This window comes from Falco rusticolus, chromosome 13 (assembly GCF_015220075.1).
Source record: "Falco rusticolus isolate bFalRus1 chromosome 13, bFalRus1.pri, whole genome shotgun sequence".
NCBI classification, from domain to species: Eukaryota; Metazoa; Chordata; class Aves; order Falconiformes; family Falconidae; genus Falco; species Falco rusticolus.
Genome location: NC_051199.1, coordinates 14376485 through 14399703, shown reverse-complemented (window position 1 = coordinate 14399703; position 23219 = coordinate 14376485). Strand labels below are relative to the sequence as shown.

The 23219-nt window shown below is 38.3% G+C and overlaps 1 long non-coding RNA gene across 2 annotated transcripts; it reads left to right on the top strand.

The window, feature by feature from the left end:
- Positions 1 to 12117: 12117 nt before the first annotated feature.
- On the top strand, positions 12118 to 20795 carry LOC119156445. 2 transcript variants are annotated; one of them, XR_005107139.1, is made up of 5 exons: positions 12118 to 12613; positions 15574 to 15651; positions 18924 to 19117; positions 19218 to 19283; positions 20090 to 20795. It is a non-coding gene; the product is annotated as an uncharacterized LOC119156445 (long non-coding RNA). The 2 variants fall into 2 exon arrangements; XR_005107140.1 differs by lacking the exon at positions 15574 to 15651 and having other exon boundaries at positions 12120 to 12613.
- Positions 20796 to 23219: the final 2424 nt, after the last annotated feature.

Genomic DNA, 23219 nt, shown 5'->3' with positions numbered 1-23219 from the left:
TTTACCCCTCCCCAGCGCTGTGCAAGAAAAGAAGAGGAATATCTGGCAAGCTTTCCTCAGCCTTTCGCCAGCTCATTGAAGGCAATAGTCACACCAGGGTGCTGACAGCCTTCACAGCTCACCATGCCTGCCCCAGAGAGGGGCAGAGCCCTGCACTGTCGCTGTCCTCTCTGGGCCAGAGCAGAGCCCAGGGAAATGTCCCACGGCGTGCCCAGACCTGTCACCAGCTGACATCACAGCTCCCCATTGCAGCTAGTGGCAAAACAAGGCTGTGAATTTTCAATCCCAGAATCAAAAATGATTCCCCAGCCTGGGCTGCATGACTTTTCTCAGCTCCTCACTCAAAGGTAAAACAAAATACCTTTTTAGTCATGCAATAATAATTAAAATGAAGACTCAGGGATGCAAAACATCTCTAAATCATCATTGGGTATACAGTGGGACCCTGCCCATATATGACCACTACTGCAGATGCAGATTACCAGTTTATTTAAAGCAAAGGGTTTGTTCCCCCACTACCCCTCCCATCACCTACAAATGTGCAATTGCAACATGTTGCTCCTCAGATAACCCTGTCTCTCCTGACAGGCCACAGTCTAATATTTTTGGGCCAGGGAAGGGCAAGTGCTTAAATTATTGCCACATATTAAGTGTGACAATCTGCATGGCTGGGAGGACACCAGGGCTACTGAAAAAAATACTCAAGCATACAATTAACAAGTTTTGTTTCTGCCACTATACTTTTGCTTTCCATTTTTTTTAGATACTGACAGAACTTGGCCTTATATTTCCTGCCAAAAAATGTTACTAGTTGGATTTTTTTGTACTCCCTTTCCAAAAATGATTTGGGGTTTGACTTTTTGGAGCGGATGGGAAACTAACTGCCTCACTTAAACCAATGAGGACCTCCATTTTCACCCAATAGGGGGAATGTTTCTACTATCAGGTCCTTTTGAAAAAAAGCTTTGAGAGAAATGTTGCAAAAGAATCCAAGTCCAAGCGAATATATTGTCTTATCAAAGTCAAATTACTTTGTAAAAGTAATATCAATTTCACAGAAATTTAATTCATTGATGAAAAGATGGGAGAAAGGATGTTCCAAAAAGTAAACATTTTTAATATTTTATAGGGGGTTTTTCTTCTTTTTTTTTAAATTATTATTTTATTATTATTTTGGAACTGCTTTTTATGCTATACTGTATATCATATGACTGAAACTGCTTGAAAGAAAGTAAACTGGTTTCAATATGGATGAGGAATTTCTTTCGTATGTCACCAGAAAAAGTTATGTTTTGAGAACTGTTCTCTCATGAGACAAGATTTGCATCTTCTGAGATGCAGCAACATGACACTACCTAAGCTAGTGAACCACAGCAGTTTTAAGTAGCCAGTGAGGATGACTGGTCGAAAAGCCCTTCTTTTTTAAAAAGTCAGCTGTAATGCTATCCTCTTTTGCTGGTGACTGGCAGTCAACATTTCTCTTGGATTTCAATAAATATAATCTGTATAATGAGTTCTTAGCATTTTAGCATCCTTTCTTCCTCTCTTGTCTAGCAATTCTGTGTTTTGTTATGTTCCTGACTGTGATGTTTGGGACCTGGTTTTCTTCCTTTCCATTTTTAAAGATGACCTTGCTGGTAAATCTGCTTTCAAAGGTCCCTCAGCTCCATTTAAAATTCAGACCTTTAAATGTGGTCTTTAATAGTTGTAAAATGTTCTCATAAATTCCAGGCTACGTATTTTTTATATTGTTTCTTTATGGTTCATTTAGTGTGACATTATATAAAAAATTTAAAAAGGCATTTCCTTCTCAATCACTTTTGAGTGAAGTGTCTGGAAAAATCACTCATAACTTTCTGCCTGAGCCATTAATTAGCACACCGCTTGTTAACTGCTGCTGTAGCTTTTGATTCACTGGCACCAGCACACTTCGGGTGTGATGGATGTGCTGGAAAGGCTTAGATAGATAGGCTGAAATGTATTTACGTGTCAAAGTAAAATGAAATATGACAATCACTTTCAAAATGATCTTTACAGGATAATACTTTATAGAAGTGATGATGTCGCCCTGGATACTTCAGTTTCGTAAGTAAATACAAATAATGCTCCATGTGTTTTATCAGCCTTTGTCAGTGTAACCTTTAACATAAAATCAAGACAATTTCAGCGCAGTATTTTAAGATGAAAGAGGCATTATCATAGATAGCATAAATAACAAGGCAGGAATTTATGTAGGCAGCTATGAATAAAGATACAAAGGTTTCCTGAACATAAGAAAGAGTCTGCTGTGAGGGAAAATTAAAAAGCCACATGGAAGTTTAAGGAGCTACTGGAAATCAGACCTTTTGAGATGGAGAGGAAACTAATGGATCTGGTTTTATTTTGACTCTTCTCCTTAACTTAAAAAATATCTTATTATTGACCAAAAATTTTCTATGTGAACTGTGCATAATGAACTGTGGGGTAGAAAGCTTTTTGTCTAATGGGAGTTAGCAACCAAGAAAAATAAAAACGAGAACACAGAGGGGACTATGTGGAGTTACCACGGCACTGGTCGCCATCCCCTTTCTTGTCCTGGTGAAATGTCAGGCCTGAGGACACATATCCCAAATGTCCTGTTACACTACCATAGCTAGTACAGTGTGGATGCAAGGCTCCTAGTTACCATAAGCATGTCCACCTGCAAAGTCACCAGGGAAGTGGCTATGGTGAGTACAAGGGCCACATTTACCAGAACAATACTGGGTACCCACCACAGTCCAAGCATGGCACTACAAAGACAAAACAGGGTGCAAAGCTTACCTGAGAAGGTGATTGAGTGAGTTCACGCTGAGGTCTGAGCTGTCAGCATCTGCATTAACCCACCCTGATGATCCCTGGGTGCCACGGTGGTGCTGAAGCTGTCCTGCTGAAGCTGTGACTCTGGATATGGCTTTGAAGCTGTTGAGAGGTGAAAGGCAATGAGGTGCTCAGATGCCACTGTAATGAAAGGGCTAGAAAAGTACCTCAGAGAGGAAAAGCAGATTGAGAACAACAGAAACCATAACTAGTTGCTGTCATTGGTGGTGTTGGTCACCAAGAGCCACAACACAGCAGCAAATAGTAAGGCTTAGGCAATGTGTTATTTGGCTGTAATGAGTGGGCTTTGAAAGCAGCACTACTGCTGGAATGAAAAGCCATTCTGGTGCTGGGATTTTGCAAGGAGAAATGAGGCTGAGTGACTCCCTGTCTCAGCTTGGGCAATCCTGGCAGGCACCCTCCTGCTGCACCCCTGGAAGAGAGCTGCTCCCGCGAACCCGCCGTCTCAGACAGTGACAAGAAATACAAACAGCATTAGTAAGGCTATAACTAGATGTCTCACAGAATTATCAGAGACATTGATGAATCGCATAGACATTTAAACTGTGCTTCATGGGAACTAAAAAGTGAAAAAGCAATTTCATTCTGTAGCAGGTTTTCAAAATGCCTGGAGACAGACATTTCCCTGGGTCAAAGCCCACTCTTGCTAACTTTCCTTCTGCATATTCCTTCTCTTTTTGAATCTTACACCTGGTGCTCTTGTACGTGGCATAATGATGACAACACATTTGGGGTAAAGGAAGCTTCCACTGACAGTAAAGACCCCAAGCTTTACTTACTGGAGAATTGTGCAGGATTTTCTTTTAGTCGTTACTAGTAGAATTAATGAAAGGCCAAAATGATAGTGTCGAAAGAAATAACAAATGTTTTTGAAAGCTGGATGAATCTAGTGAATAATTTCAGCCAGAAAAAAGGAGAAATGTTGTCAGTGCTACATCTACCTTCTACAAAAGCCTGTTTTTATATTTTTAAGAAAACTCAGATGGCTGTGTTTTGGCAGTCAGCATTAAATGTAACTTTGTTGTGTTGCTGTGCATCATCCCAGGAAAGATTATACAATGCTTGTATGTAATGTATTCTACTTATGTCAGTCAGTAAGCGATAGCATGTCCTATCTAATTAAATCCAGATTTCATGTGCATCTCTTCATTTACTTACTGTGCAAATAATAGAAGCTAACATTAAAGTATTAAATCAGATAAATTGCATTTCCTATTAATACAGTGGGTAGAAATGTATAATTTAAAATATATCTTATGAAATATAATCTCTTTTACACATTGCATACTGCTCTGATATTGATCAAGATATTCCCAGCAGTGTATGATGAGAGGAGAAAATGAGCACAGTCCCCTTGCTCTAGGGATGTCAGCTTCTTGCTGATCTCTCACACCGCTTCTTTGAATAAAACTGCTTCTTGTTTGATTTGTTTTCTTATTGTTGTTGTTTAAAGAAAGTTAGTTTCAAAAAGGGGTATCAGAATTTGGTTATCTTCTCTCCAGTCAAATGTTTTGCAGAGCAACAGGTGAGCAGCCCACTGCCTCTTCAGCTGTCTGTTTTGTGATCCCACTGGAAATGAAACACCACATCTGGTATATAGTTTCCTAAGAAAAAATTTACTTTCTTTTCCCACTTTCTGACAAAGGTTCAGGGGAGCCACCCTGTCTTGCTGACAAAGGCACAGACAGCGACTGGACCCTGGGTTTGAAAGCTGTCCTTGGCCAGAGGAGGGCACTTTGATGTGCTGCAGAACAGACAGGCGGCAGGTACTGCCTTCGGGAAGGAGCGCCGGGACACCTTAGACTGAGAGGTCAGCAGCGTTGCAGAAGGCAGCTGCACTTTAGCTTCGCTTCCAGTTTGGAAATTCAGCCTGCTTAGAGACAGAAAAGGCTTTAAATGACTTTCCTGAACACTGCGTCCTTCAGGTTAGTGTGTTTAAGCAGGCTAGACCCAACCCTCTTTATTGTTTTTGTTCTCATGTCATCCTCACTGATGTAAATCCTCTGAGGTCAATGAAAATTGTGCTGGGCACAAATACAGTAAGAATCAGGTCCTGTATACTCATGTGCAGGATTTTCTCTTCTCCAGAATCTGCCACACCAGTGATACCTATTTATGACTAAGGAGGTAGTTTTTAGATCATAATTTTTATTTGTAACAGAATCAATCAAATATACCCACGCTGTGTTAAATACATACACATTTGTAATTAAAGCTCTCTAAAATTATTCTCTTTTGTTCCTTCTGGAAAGATGTCTAATAATAAATCCTGTAAAACTTCCATGTAGGTAGACTTGAGGTAGTCACTCAATACCATTAAAATTAAGAAAGGCCTTCAAATTTAGGGGACATTGTAGAATTAAACCCTTATATATATTTTAATATCCAACATCAATGCTTCAAACAAGTTTATTCAAACTCATACACTAGCAATACGGAAGGTGGCAGATGTCCTCCTACATTGGTGTCTGCTGTGTGAGGACCAAACCCAGAAACTAGCGATGTAAAATTCTGGAAAGTTAAATAAAAAATGAACTCATAAAATGATGACATGAACATTGCTTATATGCCTGGAACAATAATTGTTACAGTTGTTCAGATATTTTAGCCTTTTCATGAAACAGGCAGTAGAAAATGTTCAGAGTAAAACTATCTGAGAAAAAGGATACGTTAACTCTTTTTACTCAGTGTTATATTTTCCCTTTGAGAGGAAAAATTATCTGCCAAATGTGGGATGATTCCTTTGTTTAAATCCCGACTGGCAGGAAAAAATAAAATATCTGCTCTCCGTTAAAATTACCTAATTTTGTAGCTGTCTCAATGATACATCTGCTTTTATCAAATGATGTCCTTTCTCCTTGCTGGTGGAATACTCACTGAGCTCCATAAACAGTCAATTTGCATTATGTAGATTATTCACAAGAAAAATGAAAAAATGGGCTTTTGACAATGATGGAAACCATGAAGCATGAAGAAATCAGAGAAGATCAAAGATGCTCATTAGTTTAGATGGTAAAAAATAGAGCCATTAACAATAATACAGTATCTTTCTTGTTACTGTTTCATACTGTATGCAATCCCCTAATTGTTGCAGAAAAAGCCTCATTTACTTTTCAATAATCAAATATTTAAAAGAAATCCTAATGCTTTATATCACATGTAGTAGAGGGACCTCCTCATTTATTGTATTACTTTGATGTATTTTTTTATTACTTGAAAGGCCAATTCAAATTGCAAAGGTTTTATGAATATTTTATGGGCTTGGTGTTCTGAGCGATCAGAAATATCACGCTCTGATGTGCTCTGGGCTTAGAGCTCTGTTGTGCTCGAACTAAACCCAGCAGAGGAATAGACTGAGGAAGCAAAAACTCAGTTGAATTATCTTTCACATCCCTATATTTCTAATCAGAACATTCCTAAACCAGCTACAGGTGCTTCCCATATGCATATAGCTGACCATAGCAAATTGCAAAGTCATTTTTTTCCATGTTTTTTCTCTGGTAAAACATACCTTTATTCAGGGAGAACCTAATTTGGACACTTGCTTTATAACCTTTGACTTAGTTCAACATAAAACTAGTCTTGATCTTATTTATTTTCTTGCATTAGATTATAAATGTCTGTGAATCTCCTAGTATGTGGTTTAGCAGTTTTAGTATTACTCTTTCCCTTCTGCATTTGAGTTTGAAGGATTACAATAATATAACTGGTTTAATTAAATTTTTACAACTTCTTTATGTCTGCCTATGATTACAAGACGTGCTGTATAGATACTGAATTATTTTTATTCAGTAGCATATCAATAGTTATTACGTTTTATTCACTATGGGCTTTCTCCCTGATATATCCTGCTAAAGAAAAAGGGAGCAGTGTATTTAGGATATTGTGAGAAAATATTCTGGGCAAAGCAGTGGTTACAACAGCGAAGGACAGATTAAAAGTCCATTAATATATATCCTCAATATCCACAGCAAGCAAAAATGCATACTAAAAAAAAAAAAAAAGCCAGAGTAACGCTAAAACCCACAACACAAATACACATTGTTTGCTCATAATATAATGGATACAGTCTATTCCTTTCTGTTTTCTACCCATGATACAAAACTTATCAAGCCATTTGTTTGCTTATACACTGTCTGTGTCGTCCACATTGCTCAGAAGACTTGATGTGAAACTTCAGATATTAGGTCTCAACTACATTGTAACACGGTCAAAAACCTAGTCTGTCGTCCTGTTACACAGCCAACGCTCCGCCTTCTCATAGGAATTTCTATGTGCTATCTAACCAGTAAATCAGTATGAATGGGTTAATGACATTTTGCACTGACTTGAACCACAAACTTACCAACATTACTGGATTTGCACAGGAATGAATTCCCATCATCTTGAGCACCAGTGAACTCCAGAAGCAGAGACATTGGTATATGGGCTTTAAGAAGTCATCATGTTTTCTTCATGATAAGCAGATTGGAGGTTAATGCTACTCCGAAGTTATAGGAAACATCCATATTAAAGAGACATGGGAGGGTTTGTGCAGTTCCTCTCCTTCATATTCTGCTGTTGTAGAATCTACAAGAAGCTGCCAGTGTGGTTAACCCTTAAAACCAGTAAAATATCAACACTGGTAAATGCAACAACATGGATGCACTGTGAGAGAAAGGGAGGGAGGGAGGGAGGGTGGAGGAACAGAAGACAATTTTAATCACCTGTGCCTACTCCCAAGGTAGAGGCATACCCAATGCCATTCAGCAGCATGAAGATGATATAATTTAACAATAATCTTTAAAATAATGCTAAGAAATATAGATTAAATACTGCTTGTCTGTGCTCCAGAGATTGATAAGCAAATTAGTTCCTGCATCACTTCGTAGGAAGCCTTAGCTTACTCCAGAGAAGAGGATATAAAGTCATAGTATTGCACTGTGAAATAGATTTGGTTTTTCAGTTAGATGCTAAATTTGCTTTAATAAATATTAATACTTGGGAAAATTCTATACTGCTTTAAAAAACACAATGTCAAATTCCTTTCTAGTCTTTTAGCTTACACTAGACTGACAAAGAAAAGAACCTCAGAAGCACTTAAAGGCTAGGGGATTTACTCCTGTTTATATTTTTCCTGAAAAAAAATATTAAAACTATGCTCAAGTCATCATTTTTGATGGAAGTATATCTGTGTGTTAAATGCTCATCTTAAGCCTGATGCTGTGGAAAAAGTGCATCTCTAGACTATTGTGCCTAATTATGTATTTTCAAGACATCATTATTAAAGTGAGCAGCTTTTAGTGCTGGTTAACTGTCACACTGCTGATTTACAAGTGTATGCAACTCTTCTACATTTTTCTTATACTGCCTTCTGATATTTCTTTCTCATTGTGCCTCAGTACATGGGACAGGACCCTATTTTTGATAGGGTTTATTGTCTCCCATCCTTGCAACTCCATCAGCTAATGTAAAAAAATGGTGAGGGACCTATGTATCATGCCCTGAAACATACGTGTAAAATACCTCACTTTTTTCTGTGAGAGTTTTCAATCATTCAACATGCATATAAAGGCTACGAGGAAAGGTGAGATTCTAATATGCAAGCCAGCTATGAAACAGCAAACATACTGGTATTTTCTCCACCTATTGGCTCAAATACTGAGGGGACAGGAGAGGGAAGGGAAATCTGCTGCATAATACAGATTCTCCTAACTCACCCTGAGGGCAAAGACATTTTTCTGGTTCTGTGATCCAGATCAGTCACGGGCGAGATCAGACCCAGGCAGATGAATCAGACCGAGGCAGAACAAGCTCAGCAATAAAAAACTTCAAAGAAATCTAGCAGTCTGTACGTCCAAGGCTCTTCAGTATGCTCAGGGCATCGTTACTCTGTAAGTTTTAAAAAGGAAAGCTCAAGAAGCAAAGCCATTTGTCTGCCTTTTCACTGAATCCTGCATTATGCTTTCTTTTATACAAAGCAGGCTAAATCTAGTGACTGTAACAATCTTACAACCTGCAGGCCATTTTCTGCCTGCAAGCTGTGATGAACTGAAAACAAGGCAGCCCGAAGCAGGATGGAAAAGCTGCTAATTGCAGCCCTCTCCAACGTGCTCCCTCTTTTTGGGCAGCAGTGCTTCCACACTCATGACAGGGGATGAGAAAATACTTGAAATAAAGTTATCCCTTTAGATAACAGTAAAATCATCACTGAAACTTTTCATAAAAGTGTTTTACCTCACTGATTTCAGGGCACTCAAAATTTACTTAGAGCATATCTGAATTTACATAAAAGACTCAAACTGTGTCAACTTTTAAATGATTTCTTGTTCTTCAAGATGCTGGCAACCTGATACCAGAAATTCAACGTCCCTTTATCTGCCTTAAGAAAAGCTTACAGACCTAGCAGTCATTTTCCCATTTTATCACAGTTCCACAAAGGACATGAGAAAGGTCAGATGAAAAGCTCTGGTTTCTCTGACTTTGACCATACAGCTCTCCAAAAAGCGTATTGAGTATCATCGCACCCAAACAGAGAAACATCATACCATCATCTTTTTTGTCTATGATGGATGGCATTATATTGCAATAGCAGAGTAATACAATGGAAATCTTGTCTTTTTCTGGATTTCATGGAAACCAAATCCCCCAAACTGAAGCCCAGTTTATAAAGAAAAACAAAGAAAGTTGAACTTTAAATGCTACTATTCTATAAGCCTGTGAGTTTAATTAGATTCCTTCAGGGATTTCCTTTTTACCAAAGCACATGCAAGTTCAAAATTCAAATAACTGTGTATTTTTCTCAGGGTGTTTTGTGTGCTTTGGTGAATCTCAGGCTACTAATTATCCAGATCAGGAATCAGACCAGAGAGGCAAAGTTGGAGCCTGCGTGGGCCTGGATTTATTGCCTCTGGAAACAAAAGCGCAGGGAGCAGAAGGAAAGATCTTAATAGTTTGCACCAGTCTCACCTGCACAGATAAGGTCTTGTAAATACGTATCCTTCCAGCTAACACAGTACAGAAATCTTGCTGTAATGCAGAATATTCTGAAGCTATGTTTAAATTTGGCAACTAGTCAGAATAAAAAAAAAAATAAATATTGTCTAGCTATAATTATACCTCTGCAGATATCTTTTAAAGAAAAATGTAAGGGCTGAGCCACGCTTATTTTATAACTATACTGCAAGAGCCTTAGACATCTCTATACTATGTTGAAAGCCCAATGTGAAGGTATGGCGAGGTTTAGGTGTGCCACATAGACATGTTTCGTCCTGAACAATTCTAATCCTTTACAGAAGAAATTGTGAGTTGAATTAATTGGTGTATTCTATGTGTATTTGGTGTATTGTGACTTGCAAATGGGTGGAAGCACAATAATGCAGTTTATTAATGGCATAGCAGCAAGCAGTTAGGAAGTAGTTACCTGTACTGAGATGAGGTGTGCCTGAGAGAGGAGGAACTTTCCTGTGAGTCTGCAAGATAAGATGGAGACAAGCTGTGGGTTAGAGGAAGTCTAATACCACAGTAAGTGATGCTATTTAAAAAACAAACAAACAAACAAAACATTTCAAAGTCATAAACCATGAGAAAAAGAAATAACTGTATTTCTGAGCAGTTTAGAAGAGAAAGAAAAGTTAATTCAACCCCTTAAAGCAAGGCAGTGAAAAATGGTTTACAGTTTTAATACTCAAGACTGGCAATGACAGTAAAAATTAAAACCAAACTAGACACTATGGCTGTTATCATTCTCCCTGCTTACAGTCATAAAAGATATCTGTGCCTACTGTGTGTTTACCAACACCCAGTTTTCTGAAGGGTGTAAAGGTTGCTAACTGAAATGCCAATGTTACATCATAACAGCATTGTTAAGCAAAATATATTCATCAGGTTCAGACCTCAGGAAACAAGCACTCTGTACAGCTGGCTGCAGCCCATTCATGGTGCTATCCCTGTGAAATTTCGCAGTGAGGTGGAAAGGGGCAGGTTGTGGAATCTGCAGTTTTCCTGAAGACATGTTAAAGGACATGTTGACAAAGAGCTCTCGACAGACTTTGGGGACTCAGATCTTTATTCCCTCCACCAAGCAAAATGAATGCAAAGCACTCAGAAATTGAGCTCTACATAGCAGGTTCAGTAACGAACAGAAAAACGACTGTTTTGTTTGGTTGTCTTAAAGTAAAAACAAACCCCAAAATCTCGACATATGTACTCAAAGGTTGAAATATTTGTGTCTGGGTATAAAACACTGGGACCTATACAGAGTAATTGCTTAATCTTACGTGGTACTAATTTATTTTTTTCCCTGTGAACAGTAACGCCTGTCAGGTGTGCATTATCATAATGCTAGAAGCAAAAAGGTTTACTGTTGCTTTCTTTTTAGGTAATAAATGAATTGGTGCCACTCACATTTCACAGATAAGAATGTTAGCTGTAGAGAGCTGAAGTATCTTGCCTAAGGTCACAGAGGGATTACTTAGTCTGAGCTTCTGATCACTTATCTTAGACTCATAAAAGAATTTGCATCTCAGGTAGCAACTATTTATCATTATTATGTCATGAAGCAAAGAATAAAAACTCAGCAACACTGTCATCATTTAACAAAGACATCTGGGAGGGGTGAGTCATCACAAACTGGAGGTTTGCGACAACAGGGTGTTTTAGCAAGAACAAGGCCAGAGGCTGAATATTAGAGAAAGCATATAATAAATGGAATATTACTGAAAACTTACCTAGTTTCAAAAAGAAGTGGATATGGCGTGAATTACATCACAGGTTTCAGATTCTTACAGCTGCCTTGGTATCAGGCTTAGGAAAAACAGCTCGAATTTATGGTTTCATGTTGAAACCATGTGAAACTCCCCCTTCCGTATTTTGATGTGAAAACCAGCCTTATGTATTTCAATTTTAGGCTTTTAAATTCGCAGACTCAAATGAAAACTCAGGACAGCTAAAACTGCAACACTTAAGACCAAAAAATATAATTTTGCAGGAGATCTTGTGCATCAAAAGATGGCTGAACTCAGCAAAACTACTGAACATAGCAAACTTGAGTATTTAGTCTTAGTTTTCCACTTCTGTGGAAATCATAATTTGTACTTTTACAGTAAGTATACCTTCTCACCCAAACTGAGTTGTAGAACTGACCTAGTACCATTACTTATTGCTACTTTATTTGTTTGGGGTTTTTTTTGTCATTAGCAACAGTGGTGGGTTGACCTTGGCTGGATGCCAGGTGCCCACCAAGCTGCTCTACCACTCACTCCCCTCCTCAGCAGAAGTGGAGAAACGGGGGTGGGAGAGAATGTAAGATGAAAAAACCTTGTGGGTCAAGACACGCACAGAAGCCAAGGAAGACAAAAGATGTTATTCTCTACTCCCCATCAGCAGGCAATGTTCGGCCACTTCCCAGGAAGAAGGACTTCAGTACACATAGCAGTGTCTCCGGAAGACAAACATCATAAATAACAAATGCCCCCCCCTTCCTCCTCCTTTCTCTTAGCTTTTACTGCTGAGCAGACGTCGAATGCTATGGAACATCCCCTTGGTCAATTTGGGCCAGCTGCCCTGGCTGTGTCCCCTCCCAAGACCTTGCCCACCCCCAGCCTACTGGTGAGCAGCCCTGATGCTGTGTGAGCGCTGCTCAGCAGCAGCCAGACCCTGGTGTGTCACCACCACCGTCCCAGCTACCGATACAAGCACAGCACTACGGGGGCTGCTGTGGGGCTCAGCCAGACCCAATGCAGCAGCTTTTACTAGCAATGATTTTATACCACAGGTACATGTTATACTTGTTATTCAAGAGATGGAATTACTCTGAATAAAGTGTATTTCTGTGGAAGCCTTGTTATAAATTAAGCTAACAACGCATATTTCTTATTGAAGATAATTTGTAATCAAATAGTTGATCATTCTTAACCTACTTACATTGAGATGTATTAACTTTGTATAAACTTGTTTGAAATGTATTGTTTTCCGTGTCATGAATTTCAAGTATTTTGAAATTTTAGATGGTTTGGTCATTCAGACACGAGTGTTTGCTTTGAACTTCATTATTTTAATTAATGGGCAAATTTGCAATTTGATGGTCAGATGCACAGAAATAACTGACATTTTTATTCTCTCATAAAATTTTAATATGAACAGTAATAAACAGCTCAGCTAGAAAACCTATTGTTATTTTAAAACTGATTTATGTCCTTTTTATTACTATGTTTTTAGTGGCCTCTAATTTTTAGAGTTTATGGTATTTTTCAGTACTAGATGTTAATTCCTCTAATAAGAAAAAATAGCACATGCAATAGTATATATGTATACAGAAATTAATTTTAATGCAGAAATGCTTCATCTCCTAATCTTTAGGATGAAAAAAAAACCCATCCAAATATAAACAGCAATGAAATACAGCTTATTTCCTAGTCTTGCAGAAATTCTTAGTATGAGAAGGAATGGGAACACCATTGACAATGACTAATCAGTAGTGCACGGAATATCTACACTTTCCAAGCACCTCCAAACTCTGAGTTTGTGTAGCCACTACTGGCTTCTTTACCAAGGCAACAGCAAGGCTGAGCGGAGTCGTTAAGCCTACCCAACACTGACTCTGAGCTCCCAGGAGAGTGGAAATGGCAATTATATACATTGGCTTTACACCCCTTCATTCTGTCCCATCTCAGATAATGGACTGTTCATATGAAACAATCAAAGAAGACAGTGTATTTTTCTTCAAAAGATTCTTTGAGGGAAATAACCATAAACCAGTTTGCTTTGGAGATGTGTGAGCTATGTGAGTGTTTACAACAGGCAGATGAATTGGCAGGCTACAAGTATCTAGGTTGGCTCTCCATCTTTGCTTGACAGCATGTTCTTTCAGTGCTCCTCTGACTAATCATTTCAACTGCTGCCTCTGGAGGCTCATCCAGGGCTTCTTAGGTTGAAATGTCTACGTAACTAAGGAGGAAGAAAGGTGACTGAAGAAAGGTAATTAGAGGAGGAACACTACAAGAGAAAAATAAAACTTCAAATGCCATTTAATTAAATATTATGTTATTTTCATGACAAGAATATTTTGATGCCCGTGAAAATCATTTTATCAGGACCCAGAAGGAGATTGGTAGGCAACAGGAGCATTGCAAAGCAATGCATGAGAACCCTGCTAAAGTCAGAACGAAATACTACTGCGCAGAGCTCCCATCAGCACAGACGTGAAAAGAGCCGGAATCCTTTCAAATTATATTCAGAAAAATAAGGAAAGCTGTTCAAAAGGTGTAATACTAAATTATGGTTTTTTGGTGCAGGTAATTACACATTAGTTTTAATCTACCAAACTCCTAACTATTCATTTTGCTTTAGTCTCAGAATTCTGATTTAAGTCAAGCAAGTCTAGTCTTACAGTGTGTGTTTTTATTTTCCATCTCTTTCCGAGTGTAAATGCATGCAATGCTACTGTAGCTTTAAATAGCACTGAGGGATTTCTGTTTTTATTTGTGTATTCATTTGTTTGTGTTTGGTTTTTTTTTTCCTGGCTGTTTTCTTCAGGAAGAAAATAAGCTTTGTTAAACTAGTTAATTTAAAAATGGGCTGGGAAGCTGCTGAATTGACAGTAATAATGTATTGTTACATTTGTTTATTTGAATAACAAACTATTTTGATGTCTTGGTAATGAACAAATGGTTGTAGAGTACTTTAAGTCAATGTCACAGCTGAGAGAAAAATACAGAGCTTGCTGAGTACAAGTGGACTGAAAACCTCAGTCTATTATCTTTGTGAGCTCAGGCTACTAGTGATTTTTCACTGACTTTTTGACAGTACAGTTCAAAGGCAGAATGATTTTTATTCACCATATTATCCTGCGGTATGTTATTTTTGAGCAGATTTGAAGCCAAAAGTATGTAAGTGGAAATATAAAGAAGAGCAGTCACATCTGGATTATACAGATCCCAGCAAATAAAAAAATATTTCACAATATACCAGATAATAATATCGAAAAGTTTTCAGAAAAGACTTCACGTTATTCATTGTAGCATTTTTAGATACAGTCAGAGAGCTTGGCCTTGGTGAGCTGTATTTAGCTCAAGGTTGAATAGGTATTAAGAAGACTCAAGGTGGCTTTATACCAATTGTGTCTTTTATGAATTCAAGGCATTAGAAAAGGGCAATTTGGCTTCCTTACAACAAGTGTTGTGTAAAACCAGGTTCAGAGCTGCCTAAATCACATCTGTGGGATCTAAGAAACCGTACAAGCCAGAGACCAGCAGTGACACTTGGCTGCTTCCTACATATCACACTGGGATTTCTAAGAGACTCTTGTCAGGTCATTGGTTTCCAAATGTTGAGCAAAGATGACAGCAAAGAGAGAAGTGGAGGCAGTTTTTCTACCCATCAATTTCAACAGAGTCTATTCTTATTACATAAAAACGTACTTGCTTTAATTAACAGCTTGATATAGCATTATTTATGACCCAGGCAAGTATGCATTGGAAAGTAACACATTTATAATTTCTCTCTTCTACTTCTTATTAATAAGTAAATAAATAAAAAGTAAATAAACTAACCTCAAAGATTCATAGATGGAAACTTCTGTGTTAGTGACTTGCATGGGTTCATCTGAAGGAAGCTCTACAATAATAAAAGTGAGGTAATGTCAAAAAAGTCTACCAGCTTCTTCAAAGAAATTACTTATTTCATTGCCATCTCACTTTTTCAAAACAACATAAAAAGATTTTCTCTCTAACACAGGGTACAACACAAAGTATTGTTCACGAGAATGCCACAGGAAAGATCACTGCCTTTTACAGCAGCTTACCAGGCATCCTGGTATGTGTACTGAATCAAGCAAGCTCTTTACTTTTTTTTTTTTCTTTGTGTTTCTGGTGGTTTTATCAAGCAAATGAGGAAAAGCCTTATAAATCCTTTTTTATAATTCTCTATTTGTGCAGCTGCAATACAATGAAAATCTTATGTTCTTTAATATTTAAAAACTTATTATAATACCTTTGTTATAATGGACACCAAGATCATTACACAATAAAGGAATTTAGAGCATTCTCTTTTTGCCACTGATACACTGCCTGTGGGAGGACCAGGAGGAGATAATCTGTGTTCAGTCACTGCTTTAGCCTAAAAATAATTGAAATTGAAATTAGAAAATACTTCTTCAGCCTGTGTAATGATATAAAGGAGTAGGAAAATATATGGTTTTGCAAATCCTCATCTATTTAGCAGAGCAAGAGTCACAAGCAAACCAGTGTCTCATTTTAAAATGTATCCCTACAAAAAAGGGATAGCAAGAAAGCAAATGTGAATAAGCAAAATCAAATTGAGCGTAACAGAGGTGGAAGAAGCAGCTTACTGGAACCAATAAGTAGCCCATGTAGGGTAAATGCAGTATATCAATATTAACATTTTGCCTCACCTCATTCTACCAGCTTTCAATGCATTTGTATTTACTCACATTCCCTTACAACACCATATCTGAATTTCACTTTATTTTTCCATTCACTCATTTCTTGTACTCCCTTTTTGTACAGCCTCTTTGAAATGGAATACAAACACTCAATAAAGAGTTGAATGTCTACTGAATTATTTCTAACCAAATAACTTCTTTTTCAGACTCTGGTTTCTGACTAAATTATTTCCTCTCCTTCACTTACCGTAAGTTAGGAGAAAATTGGCTGCTTTAGCTCCACATACAGGCCTCTGCTTAAGAAAGATCTAATTAATTTATATACTTGCTAGGACAGCACGATAGTGGCTCAGTCTCTGAAATGTCTCCTGGTTCAGTTAATATTTTCCAAGGAGTGCTATTAACACAAGTGAATAGGGATTTCCAGTGTTGATTTCAAAAGGTACATGCCAGCCACTGAGATACTCAAACTGAGAAAGTTGCTAGTGCTCAGCAAGGCCCATGAAATTGTAACATTTGCGATTAACATTGAGATTAATCTAGGATCAAAAGAGTCCCTCTTCCTGCGAAAACAGCTTCCTACAAGAGAACCTCAAATGTCTTCATCCAAACCAGTCTAAAATGACTCCAAGCACCTTGCTGTTCCCTCGTGACCTTTTAGGTAATATAACAGGATGCAACATGAGTTTATTTTTCCCTAAGAATCAGCATAAATTTCCTTCTGCTTGCTTTCACCCTATTACTTACCATTAGACTACTTCAGCTCACCCTAAACATTTCCATGGTTACTATGGGCAACATACCTACTAGTAACAATACCCCCAGCAAAGCTTCCCGTCAGTATTCACTGCTTTCCAGCATCTTCAATGTAATCACAATGGACACTGTGTGTTTCTGAACTACTTCAGTAATAAGCCAGACACCAATAAGGTAAAAATGTTGCAAACCCCAGAAAGATTTAAAAAGAAAAAAAAAGAAAAAAACCAACAAAACAACCACTTGAAGAAGAGCATTATATTTGGGCCTGGAAAAAAAATAAAAGAATTACTAGACCAGACATGTATCGTTCCAAGTTTTTATGGAGACAATAAAACAAGAACTCGGTAATATGTTCTGATCATCTGTTTTAAGCAGACTCAAAGTAGTTGTCTGGTAAAATTATTGCTTTTATATAACAGTTTGCTCTTTTTGTTTTGATTAATGACTATGCTTGTTTCTAAGCAGCAATAGTTCCTACATTGGAGAAAGCACATTTTTTGGAACTGGTGTTACCTGTTGGTGAGAAGATGACTGTCCTGCCAGTGCATTTTGCAGAATGTAATTAAATCTTGTCCTAAAATAGAAAGTGCCTAGCACAGCTTTTAAATAGGTAAGAATTTTGGAGCATCCTGTTCTTATTTTTCTAATTCAATTGCATTATACACCATGTGAATCTCCAGACAAGATAAATTGCTTTTGTTTGAAATTAATTTACTATATAAACACATATTCTTTCTAAATATCTTTGGGAGCACTCATACTTCCTCACAACTCCTTTTGGTAGCTCAGACAGTTTTTACAGCTTTTTTTTTTTTTTAGGTTCAGTGCAGTAGAAGTACACTGTGCGCACATCTTTTAGTGTTTGATCTTTTGTGACAGAGTTTGTTCACAGAACAAGGATGCATGAAAATACAGCTTCATTTCACAGGCACATAAACCAAAAAGGTCGTTTTCAGATAAAGAAATGGAATAGACTTTGACTGTTGCAGAAGCTTTAACACTGTTGCGCTTTTTTCTGTCTAAACCAAAAGCAAAAAACTGCCAGAGCTAATTTTGATCCAGAAGATGAGTTGCTTTGAAATGTGATGGACAAACACAACACGCAAACCGCTGCTTCCACCTCTTCAGCAGTCTCATGTAGCAGAGCAACATCTGCAACCAAGTACAAGCTGCTGATCCAACCTGTGCTTCAAAAAAATTGGATTAGGACAGAGGAACATTAAGTTTCCATATATATTAAAATGTCTTCAAATCTTTAGCTTTTCTTTGGAAAACAGGAAGGACTAGGAAAACAGAACAGCTGATTTCCAGGTTACTGTGCTTCAAATGCAAAAACTGGGATCCAAGTCTTTAAGAAATTATTTTAAATCTATAGCAGGAAAGAAGGTGCTTTTACTTCCCATTGCCAAAACTTCAGGCTGCATGCGCAAAATTCTCTTAAAAAACTGCATGGGATAAAAAACATTGAAGTGGTAGCCAGATTTTGAGAGAGCATCTGCCAGAGATTCATGTTCGTTTGTATGAATTTGACATATGGATTTAGTTACATTATGTGAAAAAAGTTTGGCACACAGAAGTTGTATTTCTGTAAAAAGCCAAGGAATACAAAGCAGAGGAGCCAGGAGAAAAAAAAAAAAGTCTTTCAAACTAAGGTAGAAAGTGAAAGGAAAGAAGATCAGAGAGTTGTGGGATCTTGTGTCCTGTAATAAAGGGAAACTAAATTTCTCAGAGCCTTCATGAATAAATCTGGAGCTTAGTGCCATACTCCAAAAATAAATTAGAACAATCTGTGTACAGGAAAGGTTAACAGCCAGTCTGCTACTATAAACTGGTTTTGTTTCTAAATCATATTATTGTGGGTTTTAGTTGTTGGTTTTATTCTTTCTTGGTTTTGTCTTTTTTTTTTTTTTTTTTTTTTTTTAAGAAGCAACTTTTTACTGCATCAGGCCAGAGACAACTCTATTAGCACAAAGGATGTTCCAGAAATGAGTGAAGCCCTCTAGAGCGAACAGCAGGGGCTTTTCTGGTGAACACAGGGTGGAGAGGACACAGCCTTCCCCCCAGAGAGCCAGCCAACACTGCAATAGCTTCCCCTCCCAGTTCTGCATCAGCCATGTGGTAGGTGGCAAGTCTTATGTTTTAACTTCTTAAAATCTTGCTTGCTGAGTGCTCAGTTTGATTTTTGTGATTTGTGCCAACATTTTCCTCTCTTTCCCAGCTTCTGGCTGCTGTGTGGATGTCTCCTTATGCTTCTCTTTCCCCAGCTTTCCATCTCTGGAGGGAGGTGAGAGGTCTCCTCAATTATTTTTCTCTCGTGCAGGCCTCACAAAGAGAGTGATTCATTGCTGTATTCGTGGATTGTTGCTTGGAATGGTGCAGGCCAGAAAACACCTCTACTTGGAGATTCAAACTTAGGAGTTTCTGCACTCCTTATCATTCTAATTCCTGGCAAAAGACCCTGAATTGCATGTTTTCAATCCACATAAACTTTAGATGTTACTAGATGACATAATTTATATAACCAATGACTTTCTGACATGGATTTGGTCTGATCAGAATGATAAAAAACTTTTCAGATAAAACCTGACTCTTCTCATTTCAATAAACGCTCATCCAATTTCTCCTTGCAGTTAGAACTTTGCTGTATTTCCTTAACAATGGAGCTGAAAAACATAAAGGACAATGTAAATGTACTGTTACCTTGTCCATGAGCTTATTGTACAACCGCTAACCACTTCAATCGTAACCAAAATCCCATGTATCAAAGCCTGAACATTCCTAAGTAGATCTTTTCATCCTAGCTGCTAAATTACTCCTATGGTCCTCCAGTCACATCACCTACGTCAGTGCCATGGGAACTGCAGTTTCTCAATAATTTCATGCTTGCCTTTTTTCCTGGAATCATTGTCAAAGAAAAAGTTAGAAATAGTAAAAATACCAGGATCGTAAAAATGGCACTGCAAGACAAATTTGAGAAAACCTGGAGGTTTTAATCTCTCTGCCCAATTGCTTCAGCCTAACTTAGGATCAAAACCAGCTTTGTGTTTAATACGAAGTCTTAAAGTTTGTCTATGTTATTTCTTCATGCAGCTGGGAGCTTGGGACTTCTAAAAAAAGACTGAGACATGGAGAAAGACAATCAAGCAAACAGGACTGGCAGTGCCCAGCAGAAGTCTGAGAAGCCGTGACACACCACAGGAAAACTACAGAGCAAGTTTGGGTGATGACTTTGACCAACTCTATCTTTGACCTTCACGCAGTCTTTGTAATTATTATGATTTTCTTTCATTTTATTGTGGTTTTTCAAAATGCATCTGCACTTTACAAATGCTCTGTTTGCCTCGGTAGAAAGAATCTAAACAAACAAGCATAAAACCAAGCCAAAAGCACAACCCCAAAGATTGAAACTACATATTAGAAGTAGGAATGGCCAAATTCTGCATGCTCATCCATCTCTCTTATTCCCACCCATGTGTCCAGAAGGGAGAAAGCAAAGCTGGCTGTGTTTCTATGGTACTTTACCTGACCCTGTCAACCCAACCAGTGTCTGCATATATACCCAGGCAACCATACATCAGCCTCTACAGCTGGATGGGTCTGCCACGGGCCCATGTTCTTGGGGAGGCAATGAAAGTGCTGGGCAAGCTGGGTCTGGACACCCATGCTGCCTTTCCCAAGGAAAGGGTCTAATTCATGTTGGAGTGAAAGACAAACTACTATTAAACAGAGGTCTTAACATTTCAGCTTTCAAACAAGCATCATAATATTTCTGTATTGTATATTAAAAAAAAAAAAAGTAAGATTTATAGTACTTTCTTCAGAAGTAAAACACAGATGGGGACTGAAAAGACAATTTTTGTCCCTGTAGTGGAACACTACTTTATGATCTGAAACCAGCGTCTACTAAAGAGGTTATCATTCACATGTACAAATGAACCATAATGCAAGACTGAAAAATTAATTAAACCATTGTTTATTCAATTACATGCTGTGTCCCTGCTTTATCTAGATAAACAAGCTGAATAAACTTCTAAAAGCTCTCAGCCTGAAGAGCCTGAATCCTATTATCAGGTGTTAAATTAAACATTTAGAGGACTACATTCCATGAAAGGATATTTCCAAGGACCTGTGGTACTTCTAAAACAGCACATTTAAAACATTCTGCTATTTTAAACAAACCTACCTTGAAATTTTTAAGAGCCTAAATATGTCTGCAAATGAATTAACTTCCCTTTAAATGTTTTTCCAGCAGTTTTTATGTGGTAAAATATTTTGTTTAGATAAACCAAAAGGAATCATCCAATAAATAAGAGATAGTGTGTCTGACAATGTAAGATTTTCTCACCTGAAACCACAGGCAATACAAAACAGTATGAAATTCCTCTCTACCTCACCCAGAGCACTGTGACTAGGTGTAATTTCAGAACAGACTACAGAAACTTCACATTTATCGGCTGCCGCCACGGTTGCCTTAATTATGCAGAGACTATTTCTGTGTTAGTACTTCCATGACACTGACAGGGGCATGATTTTACTTGCAAGGAGATACTACAACATATCAATGGTGAAAGTAAGAGGGAGACTCAAGGCCCAGGCCCAACAACATTTATAATTAGAAAAAGTTACAACGACAGGCAGAACAGATGTACTTGAGATCAGAAACCACCTGGCAAACATCACTTTACAGTTCAGCATGTGCAGAAATGCTTTCAGAAGTGATGAAGTTTACAGCACCACTGGAATCATATACTTCTGCTACATGAGAAACTGGCAGCAATAGCAGCTGCAGGACAAAACTTCCATTGGCCAACTACACCCCTTTGAAGGGGGGGGAGGAAAGCTCATGTGTTCAGAGATTGAAACTAGAATACAATATGCATGTGTCGTCTGGACATCCATCCAGTGGTTTAGCAGCTTCAATTATCAGTACTGAAATGAGTGCTTCATATTTTTATTTGGCTCTTGGATAGACATTTTATTAAAAAGTCTAGCCTAAAAGAAATAGCAAGAAAAAATATATCCCACAAATTTCCATCTTCCTTTAAGTGACACAGAGTATAAAGCCTATGGAACACTTTTCACCTTAAAACAACAAAACAAAGAAAAAATCTTGTCCCTGCTGAGTACAAAGCAAAGGTGGAAGGACCTCAAAAATAGACAGGCTACTTACTCTTTCTGAGTAAGCAAAGAGAGTCAGTATGAGAAGTTTTACACTCATCCCATTGCACTCATGTCTTTTCTTTATCTGTAAACAAACTCTCAGATTTATTTTACACACTGCTCAAAAAAGAACAGCAATTTTCCCCCTGACTGGATAACAGTCTCAGAATCAGAAATTTGAATCCTATGTGAGCCTGTTCCCAGTTTTCCTTCATTATTTATTATTTACGTGGTTTTGCCATGAGGAGTAACATGGCATGGCTCTGTCCCAGACACCAGCTGGAGACTGACTTGGGAGGATTCAAGAAGGTTGTTTATGCAACAGAACATTTTTCCAGTGTAATGCACCCCTTGATTTACCACTGGATGCAATAACATTTGCTCAGCAGTGAGTGGCAAGGCATCATAGAGCTGCCAGTGTAGTCTGAAAATTTATGCAGCACAAATGAGCTGGCTTCTGCAACAGTAATGACAATACAAAGGCAAGCCAGGCCCCCCAGCCCAGAGCGAGTCACAGCATTCTCCCCCTGTGTCTGGTAACAAGAGGGCAGATCCTGCTTGTAGCAGAGGTCAACTTGTTTAGCGGGGACTGTTTAAAACAGGAGTTTAAGGCTGAGCCTGGGCCAGGAGAACTTGAGGTCCCCAGAGCCATCATTGTTCCCTGGCCTTGTCCATGGCACTGGCCAAACTCTTGCCTTGCACCATAAGGCCCAGGGCCCAAGTTGTATTGAGCACAGTACACTGGCCTCCGGAGTGTCAGGAGGGAAAAGATCATGGGTTAAGTTCAGATGGACAGAGTTCTTTTATTCTCATGCTTGTTTAGATTACAGCTCGGGTTTCACAGCATCAAAACCCTTTCCTCATTCTTGAATGAAAACGGAGCAGGCAGAAATCTGACTTGGACCATTAAGTCTTGAAATTTCAATGTTATTAAAGCATAGAGAAGAAAATAAGTACAACCCAGACGAAAAACCTCTGGCCATAACTGAAACCAAGAATTCAAACATGCCACTGCTCTGCCAGCTGAGTGACCAGAGCTGAGCCACCGTGACTCCCGAGG